The 20289-nt window shown below is 44.7% G+C and overlaps 1 protein-coding gene across 5 annotated transcripts in view; it reads left to right on the top strand.

Moving 5' to 3' along the window:
- The first annotated feature begins 3263 nt into the window (after positions 1 to 3263).
- ATP2B1 (ATPase plasma membrane Ca2+ transporting 1) overlaps positions 3264 to 20289 on the top strand; it is a 60793-nt gene continuing 43767 nt past the window's right edge. For 2 of the 5 annotated variants that reach the window (XM_030238220.2, XM_050983817.1), the window contains exon 1: positions 3430 to 3565. The gene's annotated coding sequence lies outside the window, so the exon portion shown is untranslated. Of the gene's footprint in view, positions 3305 to 3429; positions 3566 to 3762; positions 3896 to 20289 lie in introns of those variants that run through there. The other 3 variants (XM_050983788.1, XM_050983810.1, XM_030238221.2) reach the window with 3 other exon arrangements.

Genomic DNA, 20289 nt, shown 5'->3' with positions numbered 1-20289 from the left:
ATACTAGCACAATCACAAGATATAGCCTCCAGGGCCTGTCAGGAAACAGCTCAGACCATCAGCCAGGAGCATGGAGAATAGGAAACTTCTCCATGGTGCACTGAAGAGATTGGTCAAACAGTAGTACTGAACTAAGAATGTCAGCTGGGAGACATGTACCTGGTATTGAAACATTTGGTCCTGCAAAACCCCTGGAAGCTTAAGACACTCATATCTCCTTGCTCACACAAATATTCCCCTAATTTCTCACGCTTTGTCTGTGCTCTCCACTTCCATCCAATTTAATAAACTGAGTTTGAACAGGATCAGCACTAGCAAAACAGTCAAGAAAACAGATTCAATAAAGTTAAGATCTATACACAAACTATGAAAAGCCTGTTTTTCTCTTCTCAGATCAAGCCCATAATGAGATTTTACCAAAAGTCCCCTAGTTAATACAGGAGGTGAGGTGGGAATGTATATCTTGGTCACCTTAATAATCTTTGACCAAATATTGTCATGATCCAAATACTCTAATTCTTACTCTTTTGTTAAAAGTCTCATAGTAAGTCGATTAGATACAGGCAATCTACTCATATTTGCTGTGACACATTTTCTGTGTCTATTAAAACGTTTGGTGCTTGTGTTGTTAGCATGTTGGTCATGGAATGGGCTGAAGTACTGGCACATCAAATCAGGCCTTTCCAAATGGTCTGCAAACCACTCTGAATTTTCCTGAAATGGTATTCATTCTTCAAAAATTAAATGAAAGATCTCCAGAAATATTCCTTTCTGCATCTTTGTTTTGCTTGCTTATACTGTTGGTGACCTACATGATAGGAAATGTTTTCTGTTAATCAATTACATGTCCTAATCTTTAGACACAGCAGGAGAACCTCTTTGTCACAAAAAGAAAATAAAAATTTAAAAAATCATGACGCATGCTGGACACATGCATGAGGATGAATTTGGAAATTTTTTAAATCATCAGGGAGAAGATTCTGTGGAGATATAAGACATTTTTCTTTATTTTCAGTCAATGGGTTGCATGATTTTATGCTATCCCTGTGTATCCATGAAGAGGAACATTAAGTGACTATTGTGTGCCTTGAAAAAATTTATTCATTTGGAGAATTCTATCATAAAAGATAATGATATGTACCCCTCCCACCTTTGCTTCCTTCCTGTGAAGAAAATAGGACGTTTTTCCCATTTCATAGAAAAAGCACTGAAGCACAACCTACCCACCTTCCCTCAAGACAAACGGAAGCAGGTACAGACATGTACCCAAACTGCAGTGCTTTAAACACATCATCTCCTTCTTAGCTGTACCAAAGCTAATTTTATCTGCCCGAGAGCCAGGAGATATGACAGAACTGTGCAGAACACATCTGCCAGTCTTATAAAGCTGTATTGAGAAATGTAATTTCCAAGTGCCTGGGGAAGGAAGCCTCACTGAGCTACAGCCATAAGTGCAGAGGAGGGTGCTGAACTGCAAACAGAATGCAAGAGAATTTATTTTATGTATGTTCAGATGGTTTTATACTCTCCTTCTGGGAAGAAATGCGAGAAATGTCCTCAACAGAACAGTCTGCAGGATTGCTTACCTCATTATTTTGATTTTTCAATTGACCTCTAGTTATGGAGAGGTAAGGTAGTATTTTTAGCAACATTCAAAATGGGCAGGAGCCATTTACTGCTCACAGTCCCTTTTGATTGCTTCTCTTGAGCAAGGAGAAAAATGTAACAGACATTCAGGTAAAGAAGAAAGAGACAATGAACCTCAGGCAAGCCATAATAATAGCGTAGTTAGGATGATTTATTTATTTGCCAGTCCTTGTGGGCTGCTTTGTGCTGACTTCATCCTGTTGCTTTAACCCTCTAGGCTCTGCATCATCTCGGGGCTGCGACTGTAGAGCTGCATAAGCTTCTCCATTCATTTCCTTTGCAGCACTAGGATTTGGACGATAATGAAGGTGAAGCAGGGTATTTATGGCAGGCTCAAAGAACCTGCAGCTGGCCAGTCACTCGAGCGAGATATCCAACAGAGGAGAGTGGGGGATGACAAAACACAGCTCAAATCCCCACACAAATAGGTTATAGAATGACATAGTTTATAGATGGGTATTTTTCGTTGGGGGGAGGGGGCAATGGGAGGTCTGGTGCTTCGGAAGAGAACTGAAATGGGGATTTTCATTCCCAACGTAATTCCCAGTCCTGTTATTCACTTCCAGCGTCTCCCCGGTCAGCTCACTCGGGCTCAAACCTTGATAACCCTATTTGTTATCCTTTCTCCAATCAAAGAGCCTTCGGCTGGAGACTGGGAAGCGCTGAACACCTGCGGTCCCCACACGTTCCCTATTCTCCTGAGGGAGCTGCCACGGTTCCCCGAGAGGCGGACACGCCTGACGGGAGGCTGGCTCCGGAGCTCCCTAATCCCCACGGTCGGCAGCGAGAGACACGCTGCTTCCTGCCTCTCCGGACCCGCCAGCGGCCCCGCGCAACAGGGACCTCCTGCTGCAGCGCACCCGGCAGACACGGCGGAACCTCGCCCAGGCTCCGCCGGGCTCCCCGCGCCCGCTGCTCAGGAGCCGCCAACGCGGCTCCCACCGGCTGCTGTGGGAGGGGGAGGCCGTGGGGCGACACCGCCCCTGCACCGGCGGGCACGGCACGGCACGGCACGGCGCCCCCGCGCCCCCTGGGGCAGGGGAGGACCGCGGCCCAGGCGCCCGGCGGTCCCTTAGGCCGCCTCCTCCGACGGCACCGCCCCCGCCCCCGGGACGGCTCCGGCACGGGTCACGGCCCCCGCCCACCGGGGCAATAGACGCGCCCCGGTCCGGACGGTGGCCGCCCATCCCTCCTGGGACCGCGGCCTCTCCCGCCGCCGGGGGATCCCCGCCCCATCGAGGCGGCCCGCGAGCCACGGGCGGAGTGACACGACGCGACACCCCGCCTCGCCCCGCCCCCGCCCCGCCCCGCGAGAGCCGCTCGTGGCAAAGTCACCGACCCCCGAAGCCCGCCGGGCTCCATCAAACGCCGCGGCCCCGCCCGCCGACGTCATGGAAACAAGCGCGTCAGCCTCCCGCCCGCCAGTGGCGGCGGCGGCGGGCGGGCAGCGGCGCGAGGCTCCGCCTCCGCGGGCGCCGTGCCTACCGGGACTCCGCCTCCACCTCCCCCATTGAAGACTCCGCACGTCGAGACCCCCCTTCCTCGGCCGACAGAGGGGCCCCGTCACGTGGCCCGCACTCCGCAGGCGGCAAGGGAGGCGGCGGGGACCGGCGGCCGCGGCGCCGGGAGAGGAGGAGGGGGCGGTGGGCGCGGGCAAGTGAGTGACCGCGGCGGGCGGGCGGGCGGGCGGAGGCGGGAGGCGGGCGGATCGCGGCTCTGCGCTCCGCCCCGCCCCGCCCCGCCCTGCCCTGCCCGGTGGCGCCCGGCTCCTGTAGCGGTTGCTCTGCGGCGCAGGGGCTTGGCGGCGCGCTCGGCGGTGCCCGGTGTGTGCGGGGGAAAGGAGGCGGGCGGGCCCCGGGGAGCCGCGGCGGCGACGGTGGGAGCGCCCGAGAGGAGGGCGAATCGCTGATTCCTGCCGGTGAGGCGACGGGGGCGGGGCGGGCGGTCCGCGCCCCCCTCCCTCCCTCCTTCCTTCTCCTCCCCCGGCTCTCCCCGCGCCGGTGCCCCCTCCCTCCCTCCTTCCCTCCCCAATTTCGTCGCCGCTTCACCCCCCCCCCCCCGCCCCCTCTCCCGCCCTCCTCGCGCGGCCGCAGGGCGGGGGCGGCGCGGCGGGGCCGGCCGGCCGTGGGCAGGGCGGGGAGCGCGGGGACCTTGTGCGCTCGGCGAGCGAACGAGCGGGCGGCGTCAGGTTTACGGGCGCCTCGTCCTGGCCCCCGACCGGCGGCTGTGTCGGCCCCACGGCGCAGAGGTAAGCGCGGCGGCGGCTCGGGGCGGCTCTCCTCCCGGCTGGCCGACCGGGGCGGGCAGCAGCCTGGCGGCAGGTGCAGCGTTGCTCCGCTCCCGCCGCGGGGCTACGAGCCGTGGCCGGTCTCGCTAGGGGGGCTGGCGCGACCGGAGGGGGCTGGGTGCCGCGCTCCTGGGCTTTCGCCGGTTCTCCCCGCAGGTAACCGAAGCGTGCACCTGGCCGCCAACGTGCAGTCGGGGCACGGCGTGACCTTGAGGGCAGCGGATGCGGGGCTGAGCCGCCACGGGAGCGCACCGCCACACCGTCGGGGACCCCGCGGCTGGACACGGCCGGCACGCCACGGCCCTGCAAGCTCCTGGCCGGCGGGCGCGCTCACGCCGTGGATTAAGGTGGTGCTCAGCCCCTGCCGCCCGCCGGGTTAAGTAGCCGGGATTAGCCCGCTGCGGCAGCACGACACCGACATCCCGGGCACTTCGCCGCCCCGCGGGGGCTGGGAGCCCGGCACCCGCGCAGCCTCGCCCGCCCGCCGCGCCCCCAGGGCTGTGTTTTTGGCCGCGGCCGAGTCGTACGCTGCTTTCCGTCGGAGCGGACGGGCTGGTTTGATTTTTCAATGCCTAGCCGGGCTGCTCATCGACCGGCGCTGACGAGGAAGGGATGCGGCAGTACTTCGGGTGCCGGGAGAGCGAAGCCCTCGCGGGCGTTTCGCAGCGGGTGAGCCCGACCCCGCGCGGGGCCGCTCCGCGGTGGGAAGCGCCTCTAACGGCGGTGTCATCCTCGTCCCGGCGGTGCGTGTAACCTTTGGCTGTTGCACCACGTGAGTTTGGGAGCGGGCTGGAGCCTCCGCCGGGGATGGCTGGCCGGTGCCGAGCGCGGGAGGCAGCGCTCGCAGTGGGGAGGAGTGGGGTGGGTGTCCGCGCCGCCGTCTGCCCTGGCTTCCTGCCGAGCCCCTCGGTCAGTTGTAAAGGCTGAAGTCGGAAGAACTTATGATTTCGAGAGGAAGATCTCATGAAAAGCGATCTGTTGTCTCCGGGAGCGTTTCCTTTAGAGCGGCCGTGCGAGTGGTGTTCGCCAGGGGCAGGAAGGGCTCAGCCTGAGCCCGGGGAAGCGTTTAGGAGCGGAGAGCAGTGGTTCAGTCTGTCCCAGGGTTCGCAGCCTGAGGGACAGTGTATTAGTTCAGCTGTAATAGGCGGTTATGTAGTGCTGTGCGTGATCCACACTCCACAAAAATCTTTTTTACGTTTGACTTTTTAAACTGTAGGGGCGGGTGACGAGGCCAGTAACAAAATTTCGGGGGCTTTTTTCTTGTAATTTTCAGATCCGCGTTAGAAAAATCCTTAAATACTTGTTATGTATGGCATTTGTACATTTATAACTTTAGTTGCTGAGGCTTTCTTCTCAAGGTCTTTTCAAAATGAGAGAGAATGTTTGCAGGTATCTCGCCGCACAGTGCTTGCGAGGTGACTGGCTAGGTGATTATTCAAATCATGTCCCTCCTTAGAAGTCAAATTCCAAGTCCACTGTACTTGTGAAATATCTTCATCATTAATGGTTGGCAATCTTGACTTCCTGGGGAATGATGTGAGAGTGCCTTTGGAAAACTACTGCCTGTAGGAAAGCTGCTGCGTCTCTAAAACACTGCTGGATCCTAATGAATTTGGGTTAAAATAATGTGTTTTGGTACTTGGAAAGGTGTTGGTTAGATAACTTGCCAATTCCTTGGTCCATGATATTGTGTGTTCAGAAGGTGGTAGCTGTAGCTATAGCCAGGGCCACTTTTTTTCAGCTGTTTGTTGTTGGCACTTTTCAAGGATTTCTTCCAAACACCGCAAATGGTGAATTCCAATAAAAGTAAACTTGTGTATCTTTAAACTGTTGGCTCTTCTGGCAGTAACAGCTTCCAATGTACTAGGGCTTTAATACTTATGGCATAATGAATGGAAACTCTTGGTGTCAGTGGAAAAAGTGGTCACTGAATTCAGTGAGGAAAAAAAACTCATACACTTCAATGAGAAATTTTCAGTCTGGAAGAGCATCATTGTGTGGTTCGGTTTATTGCTGCTCCTACTGATGATTATGGTGACCGACCCAGGCTGAGTTAGCTGAAGGAAATGTGAATGAATCCTGTGTTGTGTACAGGTACTTGCAGGTTTTCCCAGTCCCTGTTCCTATGCCAGTGCTAAATTGCAACGTTATTACTTCTCTCCACTCAGAGGAAAACACGCGGAAAGCCATGTGGATCATTCAAATGATACAAGTCAAAACTAATTTTAAAGGGAATATTTGTAAGCACACATACTGCTACTTTTGGGTATGAAGCAAATATTTTTAGGAATTTAAAGCAGAAAACAAGACTTCTGTCACATTTGCCTTGAGTAAACTGTGTATCGGTTTCTTACACGAAGTTGCATTAGGTACAGATAATGGTGCAAGGAAAGGATCCCCATTTGTGTAACATATTCTGCTAATAATCTGGGGGTAATCCTGCAAATTAAAATCCACTGTAGTCTAATGGAAGAGTCTCGTTTAGAAAGTCACTCTTTTGTGGACCACAAAATATGGAGAAGTTATGTCAGCTGTTAAAATCGCAAACAACTAAACTGTTTTGTAGAAAGCTTCAAAGGAAATTCAGAGGCTTGAAAGTGTCCTTTCAAGCAAAGGCACAAAGGTCTAGTAATTACTTCTATTATCATTATTTTAGCTGTTTGAATTTATTTGGAAAGAAGAATGTGATAAATGGGAGGTAATCATGAGATGATAGGAAGAAGGAAGAGACATAGGCTGGATCTGCAAAAGCCACCTCAAAAACAGATGCTTTGGAAGAATTAACTTCACCGACATTTAAGATTTTAGAGCTGGGAGCTTACTATTTACTAGCAAGTTCAAAATGAATGTGGCAAAACAATCAATAACATGCTATAGCAAGAAAGTCTTCCTTGACATGAGGGTGGCCAAGATAACCTAAAGTATCTTCTAACTCGAATTTCTTCCATTAAGGTAGACTAAATATTAATGGCATTCTTTACCACTGAAATGTGACCTCACTAATGTCTTTCAGTGTTTAAACTATATTTTTATATATGTTTTATTCTGTTTTTGAAGAGAAAATAGTACTAGTGCAAAAAGGGATTTGCATTTTATTTAAAGGTGTAGTCAGATTTCAGTTAGCCAAATTTAATGCAGAATAGCGAACAGCTATGATTAGTCCTGGGCATTTAAAAGTAAATATCTTTTGAGAAATAAGAAAGACTGCTTGAATCTATAAGAGATCTCTGTTATAGAAATGCATGCTTACTTTATTGCAAAGGGATCAATAAAATTGCAGTAATAGCCTTAAATTTGTATTCTCTAGTATTCTCTACTTGTCTTAAGTAATAATAATAATAAGACTTGTTAAAAGTTGCAGTTCACCAGATAAGGATCTTTCTCTATAGAGTATTTTAATTAAAACTAGATAAAATCTAGGAGTTGCAGAATTGTGTCTAAAACCCTAGGATTAGCTCTGCCTATTGGCTTTCTAGAGTGTGTGCAATGTTCTCAAGCAAGGGGTTTTTTTGGCTTTTTTTATTCATACCTGTTACATTTTCTCAGAAGACATTTTTATTTCTTGTAAAGTTTAACAGATTGAAGAACAAGGGAGGCAGGAAAGATGAGGTGATACTGTTGCTGGTTTGGAAAAAAAAGTGAACTTACGATACTTTGTGTAGAGGATGGGTATTTCTCATGAGCATTAAGATTTACTAATTTGTTCAAAATAGCTTGCCTTTTTAAAGATTGATTCCTCCACTTTTCAATACCTAATGTTAGTGTTCTCCTAACTTAGGGTCATTTTGCTGAAAAGACCTTGTTCATTAACTGAACAGCAGAGTGATAAAAAAGTAAGATTTTTTGTTCATGAAGCCTTCCAAACATCTCTTAATGCATGTGCAAAATAAAAATGTGTTCAGCAGTTTCACACAGAAGATGTAAGCAGTGATAATGAGCAGTATAGAAGGAGGATTTCTAGGAGGTGACATGTACTATGAAATCAACAGGCAAAATATTAGACTAACTCATCTTGAAACAGTTGCACCTATCAGACAGAATATAATTTCTACACAGACACATGGTATTGTCCACTTTGTCTTTTATTTTTAAATTGTTAGGCTTTCAAATACTGTTAATCAAAATGAATTTCTAGTTTTTATGACAGATTTCACTTGATATGAGCAGTATCTTTGAAGGAGCTGTCTGTTCAAGCTATTGGTATTCCAGTAAACATTGTGAAAATTATTTCTGCTGCCACTTATAAATCTTACTCTAACTGACAGATGACAGCAGGAGGTGTTATTAGTTTAATTTTGGTGAATTGCAAAGTAGGTATGAGGCTTTCTCCATTGGTATTTCAAAGGTCTTGTGGGAGAAGAAATCTAAGGAAAATGTAGGAGGCATTTAAAAAAGAAATCAGAAATAGCTTTGAAAATAAATATAACTTATTTTTTTGTCCAGTAAGAGATAATATGTAATTGCTGTTACAAAGCAGACAAATAACATCTGCCTTGCCTTTGAAGGGGAATGGACTGAGAAAGAGAATATGTTCCTCCTTTCTGGTGTTGGCAAGTGCGCTGTGCAATTAGAGTGCATAGATCCACATTGAGGATGACATTTGATGGTCACCCTCCATAATGCTGGCCATTAAGTCTGGCTGGTTCTGCCACTTACAGCATGACCAGTCTCAGCACTAGGGGTAGGTAGCCTTGGCTTCTTGCTGGCTAGAACCTGATGCTGCTTTGTAGATGAGAGTTATGTAATTTTGTGCATGCCTTCCTATGGACTATTTTCTGCATGGCTTCCTTACAGTGGACTGCAGTGGTTTGCATGTCTCATTTTTCTTAATATTGTGTATGAGCTGGATGTTGCCTTCATTCCCAGTGAGCACAGGAAACACCATGTTCTTAAAACACACTTCTGGAAGCCTATCACTTGTAATCTGCTACCCTTACTTGTGCCCTTATATTCACAGAAAGATAAGGTAGCAGCAGGGAAAACAACACTATTGGTTTCTCACCACTTGGTGTACAGTGTCTGGTGCTGTACAGAGGAGGCCCAGGATGTACCATGGCTTTGCACAGTTGATAGCAACAAACCCCAACTCAAGGCAGGAAAGATGATTCAGCCCACTCTGCTTTAAGCAGCTGTCTAACTTCTGGGACACACCCCAAGGGTTAAAGTGGTGTGCTCTTTTCCTGCTTACCTTGTCATTAAAACTTAAACTTTCATATTAATTTTAAAATTTTGAATCGAAGATGAACTTAGTCACTTTTGCCTTACATACAGCAGTGAAAGAAACCCAATTGCTCTTTGGTGGAGTGTTACAGGTGTGCCCTTATGTAGAAATCACATAACTTTTTCTGCACTTGTTATTTGACCAGTGACTGGTGGCTTGTCTGCATGGCTCTTTCAGGATTGCCCCTGTGTCTCTGCAAATACAAGGATGTGTTGCTTGTGGTGTGTATTTTGGCTTCTGTCTAAATTTTAAATAAAACAACTGATGACTTCATATGGGGATAGGAGGAAGAGTCACTAGCTGTGTTTGGTGGAGTTTTTGCACTGTAGAAAGGAAAAAACATAGTGCTATGGTCTTTATTGAAATGAGGAACTTAGGCCAGTAGCAATAAAGAACCTTGTAGCTACGGCATGCTTTTTTAAAAGAATATTGTAAAGTGTTCTAATAAGTTGAAGGTGGTCACTGTGACTCTCCAAAAGCTTGGAAAACATTTGGTTTTGTATGGTAGGTATTTCAAGAGATTGGAATGTATTTTAAGTCCCCATCAAAAGATGTGTTAAGTCACTCCTGTTAATGTTTGATGCTTTTTTAATATTCCAGACTTTTGTCAGACTTTTATGATGGCCTTCTTAAGCTGCTGGTTGATCAGCATAATCCAAGAGGCTGGGGACAGAGAGAGCATAATTTGTAATTGCCTATTTGGCTTGTCACTGTGAGTGCAAAGTTTCACTGGCTGGCTGAGGTGACCTCATGGCTGCTTTCGTTTCCATCTTAGCCTAACTGCAATAATTCCCCCCTCTTTTGTGCCATCTCTGCCACTTTGAATCTGCTCAAAGTGCACCACTAGATGGTTTGTTACATAATCTTTGTGCACAAATTGGTCTCTCCAAGGTGAGAAGTAAAGCTCAGATGAGGAAAGCAACACGAATCTTTGGATTGATGGTTGGGAATGTTCCTCCTTGTGGAGTAGTCATGTGAAACCATTCCCTGGAGAGTATTAACCTTTTCACATGGGAGAACTTGAACTTATTCTTTTGACAGGAGGGTGGTTTGAGAGCCAGTTTTCAACAAATGTTGTTCCATAAAAACGTATTTGGGTTTAAACACAAGAACTATATGCCTAGGTGGTTTCTGATACTACAGTGGAGTAAAAGAAATCTTGCTTGTGTTGAGCATCCAGACTTGCTTTCTGATGTTTTTACATAGAGAAGACTGAGTAGATAGTAACAATAAAATGGGTAGAAAAGGTGCCAGGTATGGTTAGCCCTTGGACTGCTTAAGAAAGGGTGATGTGTTTGAATCTCTTCTGGTCATTTGGATCTAGTAGATAGTAATCAGGATCTCAATATTCATATTGAACAGGAGTTTTTTCGGTTCCATCCAGGTGCTACTGCTATCAGTATTGATGTTGCATTTCAAATTGCTTTTTATTGCTTGGATCTGCCAATTTTTCTTCACTTGGGAATGAAGCTGGTGCAGAACTTCATGAAGCCTATGAAACATAGTGCAAATCAATACTTAAATTAGAGCAGTCTCTACCAGCCTCACTCAGTTGAGGCTGTATGAAACAAATATGCATAGTTGAGACTGACAGCTGGAGAGAGTAGGGAAGGTGCTTTACCACTGCTAGCACAACTGCTTTACTTCTGCTTTATTGATAACACAAATCATTACAGTTTGTGTTCACCTACTTCTGCTCTGCAATCCAAGTAGTTAACATTGACAGTGATTTTTCTTATTCTGCAAAGAGCTTGCAGTGAGACATCCTGACATCTTCACAAAGTCTGCTTTCAGATGCATTTTGATAATAGGTAGATCTTGTTGTGGTGACTGCAGATCTAAGGATTTGTTCCTAAACTAGAGCTGTACTTCTCAAGTGAGTTAAAAGAGATTTGGGAATAAAAGACTAAATTCTCTGGGATTTGAGAAAGGCATGGTCTTTTTCTGGTTTTGTGTGTATGTGTGTTGTTTACTGGTAATGGAGGCACTTACACTGGAATAATCCTTCATGTAGAGTTACTCACTCTGCAATGCATACCAAGTTATGAGAACCTTTTGAAAGAGCTTTGGTGCAAACACACACATCCAAAATTAGATGCCAGCATATAAAGCAGTGGTACATGCTAAGTCTTGCTTGTGAGTGAGTAATTTGTGTATGGCTTTCTTTTTTTCTTATTGATCCTGGTGTTGCCGGGCAGTGGACAGCAGCTCCTCAAACCATATTAGCAAAATGATTTGTAAAAAGTCGTCTGGGTTGTGAGAAGTCTGACCCCCTAAAGCCGTGTTGTGCTACCTTCTAACACTGGAAATTGGTTTACCAGATGGAAAAATACAAGGGATGTATGCTTGAGGGGAGTACTTCATATGTTTTTGGAAGATAGCTGAACATTCTTGACAGATGAACCTCTCATTCCAAAACTGCAACCCTGAATTTGCATAAGCTCAAAGCTTTATATTTACCTTCTATCGATAGTCAAATCTAAGGCCACAGAAATTGTTATGGAGAATAAGGCTGTAAATATAACCCTGGGCAAAATGCTTTGAACTGGACCAAGTTAACACATGTTACTTTGAGGCAGCCATTGTAGAACAGGCCAATTTCAAGCTCCTGATGGGGAGCTGCTCAAGGCCCCTCCTGAGCATTACTGAGCTGACACAGTACAAACATTTCTGACAGGCTTTCCCCTTCACTGTCACAGTTGGCAGTAGCTGAAAATGGTGACGTAGTTGTAGGGCTACTGCATGGCCTAGATTCCTGGCGTGAGGTTGAACAGGAGAGCTGAGGCTGGCTGGCACCTGTACCCTACCATGGGGACGAGGATGCCTGCAGGAAAGGTCTTGGCCACCCTGCAGGACAGGGAGCCTGAGCCAGCTGCAGGGCTCTCCTGTGCTGGCAAGGACTGGCCCACAAGAGCAAGAGTGTGGCCGGTGGGTTTTGTCTTCAGTCATTCTTGTGAGGCCACATCCAGAAATGGTGCCTTGTTTTGCACCTCTCCTGACACTCGATGAGGGGCTGTCCTGTGCTGTGTGGAGAGAATTAGCGTGAGGTGGCTTTGGCTCCTGTTTTTCCCTGGATGACCGTGGGGGTGTGGAGAAGAGCTTCCATGATTGACTTGAGCTGGTGAGGCCTGTGCTGGCTGGAAGGGGCAGTCCCTGTCACTGTGTGACCTTCAGGAGGAACCGCTGGTGTTGCTGCTGTCTTGTTTGTCACCGGTTCTCATCTCGGGCTGTCCCCTGACCTTGAGGTCAGGTGAGCGGCGGTGCTGGCGCAGGGCTGTACCTTCTGGCAGTAGCACAGCCTTGGGTATTCCTAAACTAACTGTGAAGCCACATCCTTCCTCTCGCTCTGACATGGTAGTGCAGCTGCTTGATATGCGAGTTCAGCCCAGCCGAGTGTGCTTAACTTTGGCAGAGCAATCCTGGCCACTTACATAAGCGTCTTAAAAAACCGAAACCAGTCACTCTGGGCTGCTTCTGTTGCTGGAGCGACTCAAGCGCATCTAAGATGAGCTGCATGTGACTGTTTTAGATCATGTCCTAGGTGGCTAAATATAATATTTTGATAGATATGTTTTAATTTATCCATTGCCTATTTACAAAAAGCGCCTGAAGTGCCTGCCTTAGAGGCAGGTGTTCCCATTCGGTCAGGTGAATCTTGCAAATGATGGAAGCAATGTGAAGCTTTAACCCACGAAATGCACACAGGGTTCAGAACTTGAGATAGGTGGTTAAAACAGGTGATGGGGAAGAGCACAATTTCAACACTGACTTTTGAAAAAGCTCTTGCATCTGCTGCATGCTGTCTATTACCAATTATTGAAGTACTAAATCATGGGGAGTGATTAATGCTAGAATCAGTAGTTGTTCAGCTATGTACTAAATTGAAGAGTTTCAGGTTAAAAACTGAGATAACAACAAGCCTCTGTAGATCCTTAAAGACAGCTGTAGTAATTCTAAAGTATAAAATTCTGTGGAATTTGCTGTAGGAACTTCACCAAGAGCAAGGATGCTCATGTTTCAAGGGGCTTTTCAGCCCTTTCCCCCACACCCTACTTACTTTATATAAACAGATCATGTGTCTTAACTTGCTCATTAGAACCCTAATGTCAGCCTCTCAAATGTGAAGTGTGTTATAAACATAGTTAGCTGGGAGCTTAGCAAGGCTCTAGTTGCCGGATGAATTAGAATTTGTGGTATATTTCCTGCGAGTATGGTTTCATATTTGCTTCACTCAAGCAGGTTCAGTGTAGTTCTATGCTATGTTTTGAGTTGGCACTGGCATTGGATTATCTGTGTGGTGAGTGTGGTTAGACAACCATTCTGCCTGGAAAAAAACCCATTTTTACTATCTGTATAAAACTCCGTGTACCTGCAGGAACTTCACTGTTGTCACAAGAGACTGCAATAACTTGGGGAAGTAAGGGATCATCAGGGTGGTTGGTATGCATCCTGACACTTGATCATCACCATGTTTGTGATGGAAGAAACATGGCTTTCCTTGCTGTGGTTGCTCTGCATAAAACTTACTGAGCAGCCTAGCTGGAGTCCTGGGAACCACCCAGGCACAGCACACAAATAGAGAACACTGCAGGAGCTCTGAGTTTCAACAGCAAAACTGTGAGGTGGCTTGGTTGCATGATAGGGGTAAAACTTTTTAGTCAGCTATAAAATATCATGTAAGCTCTGTAAGATGGGAACCAGCTCAGCCCACTCTGACTTACTAATTTTGTGAATCTGCCATGTGAAAATGAAGCTGAGAAGTGAATACCACTTTCTTGTAGATGAGGGGAAGAAACAGCCATCTGATTTGCTGAAGGGTGGTTCTTCTATTTTTAAAACCTGAAACAAGTGAAGGCTAAATTATGTAGCTACAGGCACATTCTTCTTCAGTAGGTAGTAATCAAAATCTAATGATTAAAGCTGTCAAAGCTTTTTAAAGTTCATGTGAAGTTTAATGATGGAAATTTACCTTTTCTTTGGGAGGAGGAGTGTTTTGCTACTCTTCTAGGGGAAACTTTAAGACAAAGGCATTTATTGCACTTGCATGACTTTCTCATCTACAGATTTCTACATAGCAAAACTTAGAAATAGCCACCCAAAAAAATATTTGATGCATGCTTAACACTAGAAAGAATTTTGTATGAGCTTAGCCTCATACCAACATGTTAAGAAATGTGAACTTTATTTAAGAAAAAAAAAATCCAGTCAGTTTTGTAGACTAAAAATCGTGGGTGTCTGTTTGTGGAGATTTTGCCAGGAAGGTATGTTGTCTCATGTTGGCCTATAGTTTTGGGTTCACCTCCATGAGGTGATGGAATAAGCTATCAATCTGTCTGCTCAAAGCCCATTTCTCTTTCCAAAACTGTTTCCACAGCCGCCACTGTGTCAACACCGTTCAGTCATAATTGTCAACTCCAAAGCAGGCTGATCAATGGAAATGCTAAATAAAGCAGCAGGGCTCTTGCCTCAGAGGCTCTGTAAAACCAGATTTGCCAGGAGATGTGTGCCCCAGCAGAAAGACTCACTGTTATCTTCTAGTCCAACACTGCTATGTGCCTTCAGGGCTTCTTTGCTTGAGGTTGTCTTGAACTCTTGAGTTTTTCACTTTGTCTTCCAAATGAGGTTGTTTTCTAAGAAATGGACAACAAAAAGGGTTTTGTTTTTCAGGAACTGAGAGACAGTGGAATCCATAGGAATAAAAACTTGAATTTCAGCTATGTGATGGTTTTGGTTGCTGAGTTTTTGGTTGTTAGGTTTTTTAAAAATTTTTTAATGCATTTAAAGCATCAGACCTCATGGTACTTGTTAGCGCTGTTAGAATTGCTCCTGCCATCCATCAGGTATGAGACTTCTAAGATGTGACAGCTGGTTGAGGATCAGAAACGAAATACCAGCTTTACTGCCCATTGACATACATGTCTATGAAAGACCCACGAAGTTCTTAGCATGCTTTAAACTTAAGTGCATTAGATTTGCAGGCACAGCTCTTTTAGTGCTTTCTTACAAGGTATCTTTTTCACAGCTGATAAGTAAAATGATGTCTGCACTCCCTCTACTGGCTCTGCAAAAGTAGCTTTCATGAGCTTAAATAGCTGAGTAGCACCTCTTACAAATATGCCTGCGTGTAATTCTGAGTTAAGAACAGTTTAATGAATAGAAGAAGGATTTTCCTGAAAAATGGGTCAACAAATAGTTCCTGAAAGCCAATCAGGTGTCTCAGATGCTATCTCCTGCTATAATGGTAAACACTGGTGTTGTATATACCTTTGTAATTGTAGTCTGATCTGTTTTTATGTATCAACAATTGGATAGGACTATCCATTAAAATACTTGTACATCTAGTTATACATCTAAGCTCCGCTTTTATAGGTATTGTGTTCCATATGGAAATAAAGAGCTATGATTAGAAGCCTCAGATGGGGAAAGAAAACTTATCTACCTCCATAAATTTGAGTGCCATATACCTTTATTTGCTAATTCTGAGACTACTTGTTTCTTTCTATGTGAAGAGATATTCAATATAAAAATTCTCAGCCAGAATGGAAAAGTTTGGGCTTTAACGAAGTCCTGGTATATTATAGGTGTTATGAACATCATCAAAACAATTGCAAGCCAATAGACATCTTTACATGCCAATGTAGTTCATTCTGTTATCTTGTTTTCTGATATTGTTATTCTATTATACTACTGCTCTGGTTATTTTTGATTTGTAGAATTCAGTGACAATTTAACAGTTTCAGAGAACTAAAAGGGTAACCCACCCTAATATACTGGTTAGTAACCAGACAAGTGGAATAATAACCCAAACTGCCTTTTTGACCAGTTCAAAACATCTCTGAACAAGAACCTTTGAGCCTTTGACATGGAGTCTGGCTTCTGGTTGTGAAGTCTGAGGAGGTTTTCTGCAGGATTTTTGACCCTGCAAGATGCATTTCCAGTCTTTTGTCCAGACACTTTATTTGTATAATTCATAACTGTCAAATATTCCAGAACAGTAAAAAATTGAGCAAACTCAGTGCAGCCCCTACAGTTCCTCCTGTTGAATTTCTCTTTGGGTGTACCTGTGGCTGTCTGTACATGTCTTCAGGCATTGCTGTACTGAGAAGGGGCTTTTTGGTTGCAAAAAAACCAGACAGTTGCGCAGGCCTTCACACTGAGGTTAGAACAAGTCATCTTCTCAAAACAAGTGTGTTCCTCCTACCAAATATGCTCTTCCTCCCCCTGCTATGGTGGATTAAGTTCCTGAAGTTCATCCCTGTGACTTGGCTTATGATCAGAATTCAGAGTTTTACTGCCATGCTCAATATTTTTTTTTAATGCCTAAAATTCCATTTTAGTAAACCAAAAATTGTGGACCTCCATAATATAGGCCATTACATTTAGCTTGGCAATGTCTGCTTTCAACCCTGGTCTTGTCAAACAAGAACAATGGAGGGTTCTCCATGCACAGGAAAATGTATCAATTTTTTAGGAACTTCTAATAGTAAATTTCAGAATCTCCAAATTAAAGAGTCAGAGAATCCTGATCTTAAAATATCTTAAAATAGCTTGGTTTAGGCTTCCTGTGGGCAATTTTGCCATGTTGCAGTTGTTTAAATACTTGAAAATATTTGCTCTGTGAAAAATACTTTGTGACAGCTGATGGCTTATTTTAATAATAATTGCTCAACAACAAGGTAAAGTTTTAGTAACTACCTGCTTTTTCATTTTTAAGAAAGAAAGCTATCTTGAAAGCTGTTTAGCTTAATTATGTGCCTGAAGCATCACACGTCAAACTAGACTGCGACTTTGACAGACAGCTGTGTAACTGCCTAAAATTGTACACTTTTACACTTGGCTTGTTTCTGGATTCTGACTGTATACTCTTTGATCACATTGCTGACTTCCTTTATTTAGATAACTGTTTAAACACCAACAAAATTAGTTATTCTACCGCGCCTCCCCAAACAAACCAGCCTCTACCCCAATTTCATGCTGAATTATTTCAAAGGCAATGGATACATGTGCAAAAATCTGACTCCTGTAGCAGGGGTATGACACACTAAGTAGCAACTTGCTATTAGTAACCTAGAGCAAGCTACTAGAAACTGGTAACAAGTCTGAGTGCAAGAAATAAAACTACATATAAAAGTTCAGTATAATGCATGGCTTTTGTCTGAAGGTGTGCTGCTAAAAACAGATGTCTGAAAAAACATGAAGGAGATCTAGGAGTCCATTGGTACAAATTTTTGTCTCTCTTAAAGCATCCCTTTCCTTGAAAAAAAAAAAGGAAATAGAAAACAAATGTAAAGCCAAACTAAAAAGTTAATAGGTTAGAGACTATGGTAGATCTGGGCTGTCAATCTGCTTGTCATAGTGTACAGATTTGAATTTGTGTGTAACTTAAATGATCCAAATTCATAACAACTGTGAAATGAGATGTACGGTTGGTTTTCACTGTGTAGGACTTATTCATTAGCTTTCTCTTCATCTTCCTTACCAATGTTTTCCTTACCTCAGGTCTGAAAGTGTGAATAACAAGTCTGCTACTTGTTACTAGCAGACTTGCACCAGTTTTTTCTAAGTCTTGTCTCTATCAGGTAGGATTTTTTTGAAAGGCTACTAAAATAATGCCTAATTATAGAGGTTTTCAGATGTCTTCTTTCTATATATCCCTTGATAAACTAATTAAAATAAATCATCCTTAATGGGACTGAAAAGCAGGTTTTTGGAGAACAGTCCTAGCACAGCTTGCTTCCTAGTAGTCTGTTTTCTCTTCTCCAAATGCTATGTGTCCTTCCAGCTTAAAGGTCTATTGAAAGTGCTGAAAAACCAGCTGAAGGCATCCTCGAGGAAAACAGGGATACAGGAGTTTAGTAAGGAAGGTGGAGCAGTAGGACCAGAGAAGGAATCTCCCAAAATTACCTTCAGGAAAACTGAGTCCCTAGCTGTGGGAGTTTGGGTAATTTGTGCTATATTTTGCTTCATGGTGCTGTGTCATTTTTTGGTTTTTTTTCATGATACTTTATCTTCTCAGTCACTTCCCTCCACTGGGAAACAGGCATTTCACCGAGTATTACGAGCCTCAGGCTAGAATAAGCTCTTGTCTTCTTTATTCTGCTTTACCTGCATGCTGCATGAGAGAAATTTGTGAGTTGCAGGGTTTAGGTTAAAAATAAAGTTGGCTTCTGACTTAACAAGGTCTGTGAGCCCCTACTCAGCTGTATAGTGAAAGAATCTCATGCTGAGCCGAGGTGTGATACAGTCAGACGTGCAATGGTGCTGGTCCTTTGAGGAAGTCTGTTGGAAGCCATGAGCTGAACATACAAATCTTGGTTATTTAAAGAGTTTGTGCCATCAGCAATTATAACATGTACAATTTCAGCAGGGTGCTTGAAGTTTGTCACTTGAGCGGAGAAGCTGATACTGCCTTTCCCCAATTCCCTTTCTTCAGAGATGCTGTATGCTTTTGGTATCCCTAGAAACAACATGATTGCTGAAGTTGGACACTGTCACAATGTGCCACTTGTGGGAAGTAGTTTTCTGTAGAAGGAGCAAAATAGGTCTCACTTTGCTGTGACAGAATGATGACCTGTAGTCTTCATGGGTGGGTTGTCTCTTGGCCCTGAGGGTCAGCTGCAGCTGAACTCTGAGCATTTAGCTGTGCTAAGTGCATAAGGCTCTCAATCCAGATACCATCCTTTGGAAGGACAGATATTAAGCCTGTTAAACTAGCAATTGCTGCTGAGGATTCAGAGCTACCTTACCAGAAGACTGACACCTCACTGTGCATGCCAGAGGTGGTTATGCTGCAGGCATCTGAGTGCCTGCTTGTTTACCACTTCAGCTCTGCTGGCCTTGTGCTTTGATAGGGCAGGGCAGTGATGGAATCTGGTAGCTGATCCTCAGCACAGAGTAGGTTCAGCTGGTTGCGATGAAGTTCTTCAAGGCATAGCCCTTCTCCACCTAGGGGAGCTGTGCCAGAGCTAAATTAGACACCTAGCTCATCTCATAATTTGAATGATTGCTGATTAGACTGGAAGCAGAGCTGTCTGCACAGTGCATTAGGATCCACTGATGCTAGTGAGGACTTAAAGCCTTTGGCTTATGGGAACAGGAGAAGGGATTTCCTTTATTGTGTGGCATAGGACTTATAAATATTATCATGGAGCATGGTTTTATTTTCATTTTTCCTGAGTTGCTTTCTTTTTTCTAATTAATCAAGCACTGATATCTTTGTGATCTCAGAAGCCTAAAGAGTTATACACAATGAAGTACTTCGCAACTGAAGACTTCAGAAATGAAGCTGTGATTGTTAATTGCACATAGCTCGTTTGTATAGCAATTTTATGTAGCCTACCAAAACTGAGAAATTAAATAAATTTACTAAATCTGCTTGAGCCATTGCATTGTCTGGCAATCATGTCGATTTGCTGTTCAGAACAAACAGTGTCTGCCCTTCACTGAAAAGTTATGTACCATGCTCTTTTTTTTAGTGGCAAGTCAGTTGACTTGTGTCCTGAGTTTGCTCAACCCATTTCAACCTGAAATAACAGAGGGAAGAGGAACCTTCCCTTGAAGGGAGATTTAATGTTATCTTAAAAGTGGCAGCCATATAGTTCTGTGATAAAGATGCTTCTAGAATTAGCTGAATGTGTGTCTTGTCCCTTAAGCTGGCATATCCACATTGCTTGTGTGACTTCTACAAATAAATGAGCTTCTCCTGGTGCCTTATGGGAAAACTTGTTCAGACAGTAGAAATGCTGCTGTTTAAATTTTTCCACTGAGGTGGGGAGATCCTTTTTGGATGACAGCTTTCTGCACCACTCAGCTACAAGAAGCCCACTCACAGGTGTGGAACCATGGAATGCATGGCTGCCATCACAGCTAGCGGGAGGGTGGAGACTTGGGACCATGACATGGTGCTTTCTTGCTCTTGGATTTTGAAGGGGAGCAGATTTCATGGCTAGGAAAAAAATTATTTGTTTTTTAAGATTATAGAAGTACATGGAGAAAGAAAAAAAAAAAAAAAGGAAAAAAGCATTAGTAAAGGAAAACGGTTTGGAGTGCTGTATATCCCGTGAGAGATGGACTTAGAGCAGAACCCAAAATGAAATACCTTCTCTCAGAGGCTGAGATGCAGTAAAGAAGAGTA

Source organism: Serinus canaria, chromosome 1A, assembly GCF_022539315.1.
Source record: "Serinus canaria isolate serCan28SL12 chromosome 1A, serCan2020, whole genome shotgun sequence".
Lineage (NCBI taxonomy): Eukaryota > Metazoa > Chordata > Aves > Passeriformes > Fringillidae > Serinus > Serinus canaria.
This window is presented reverse-complemented; position numbering and strand designations above follow the sequence as displayed.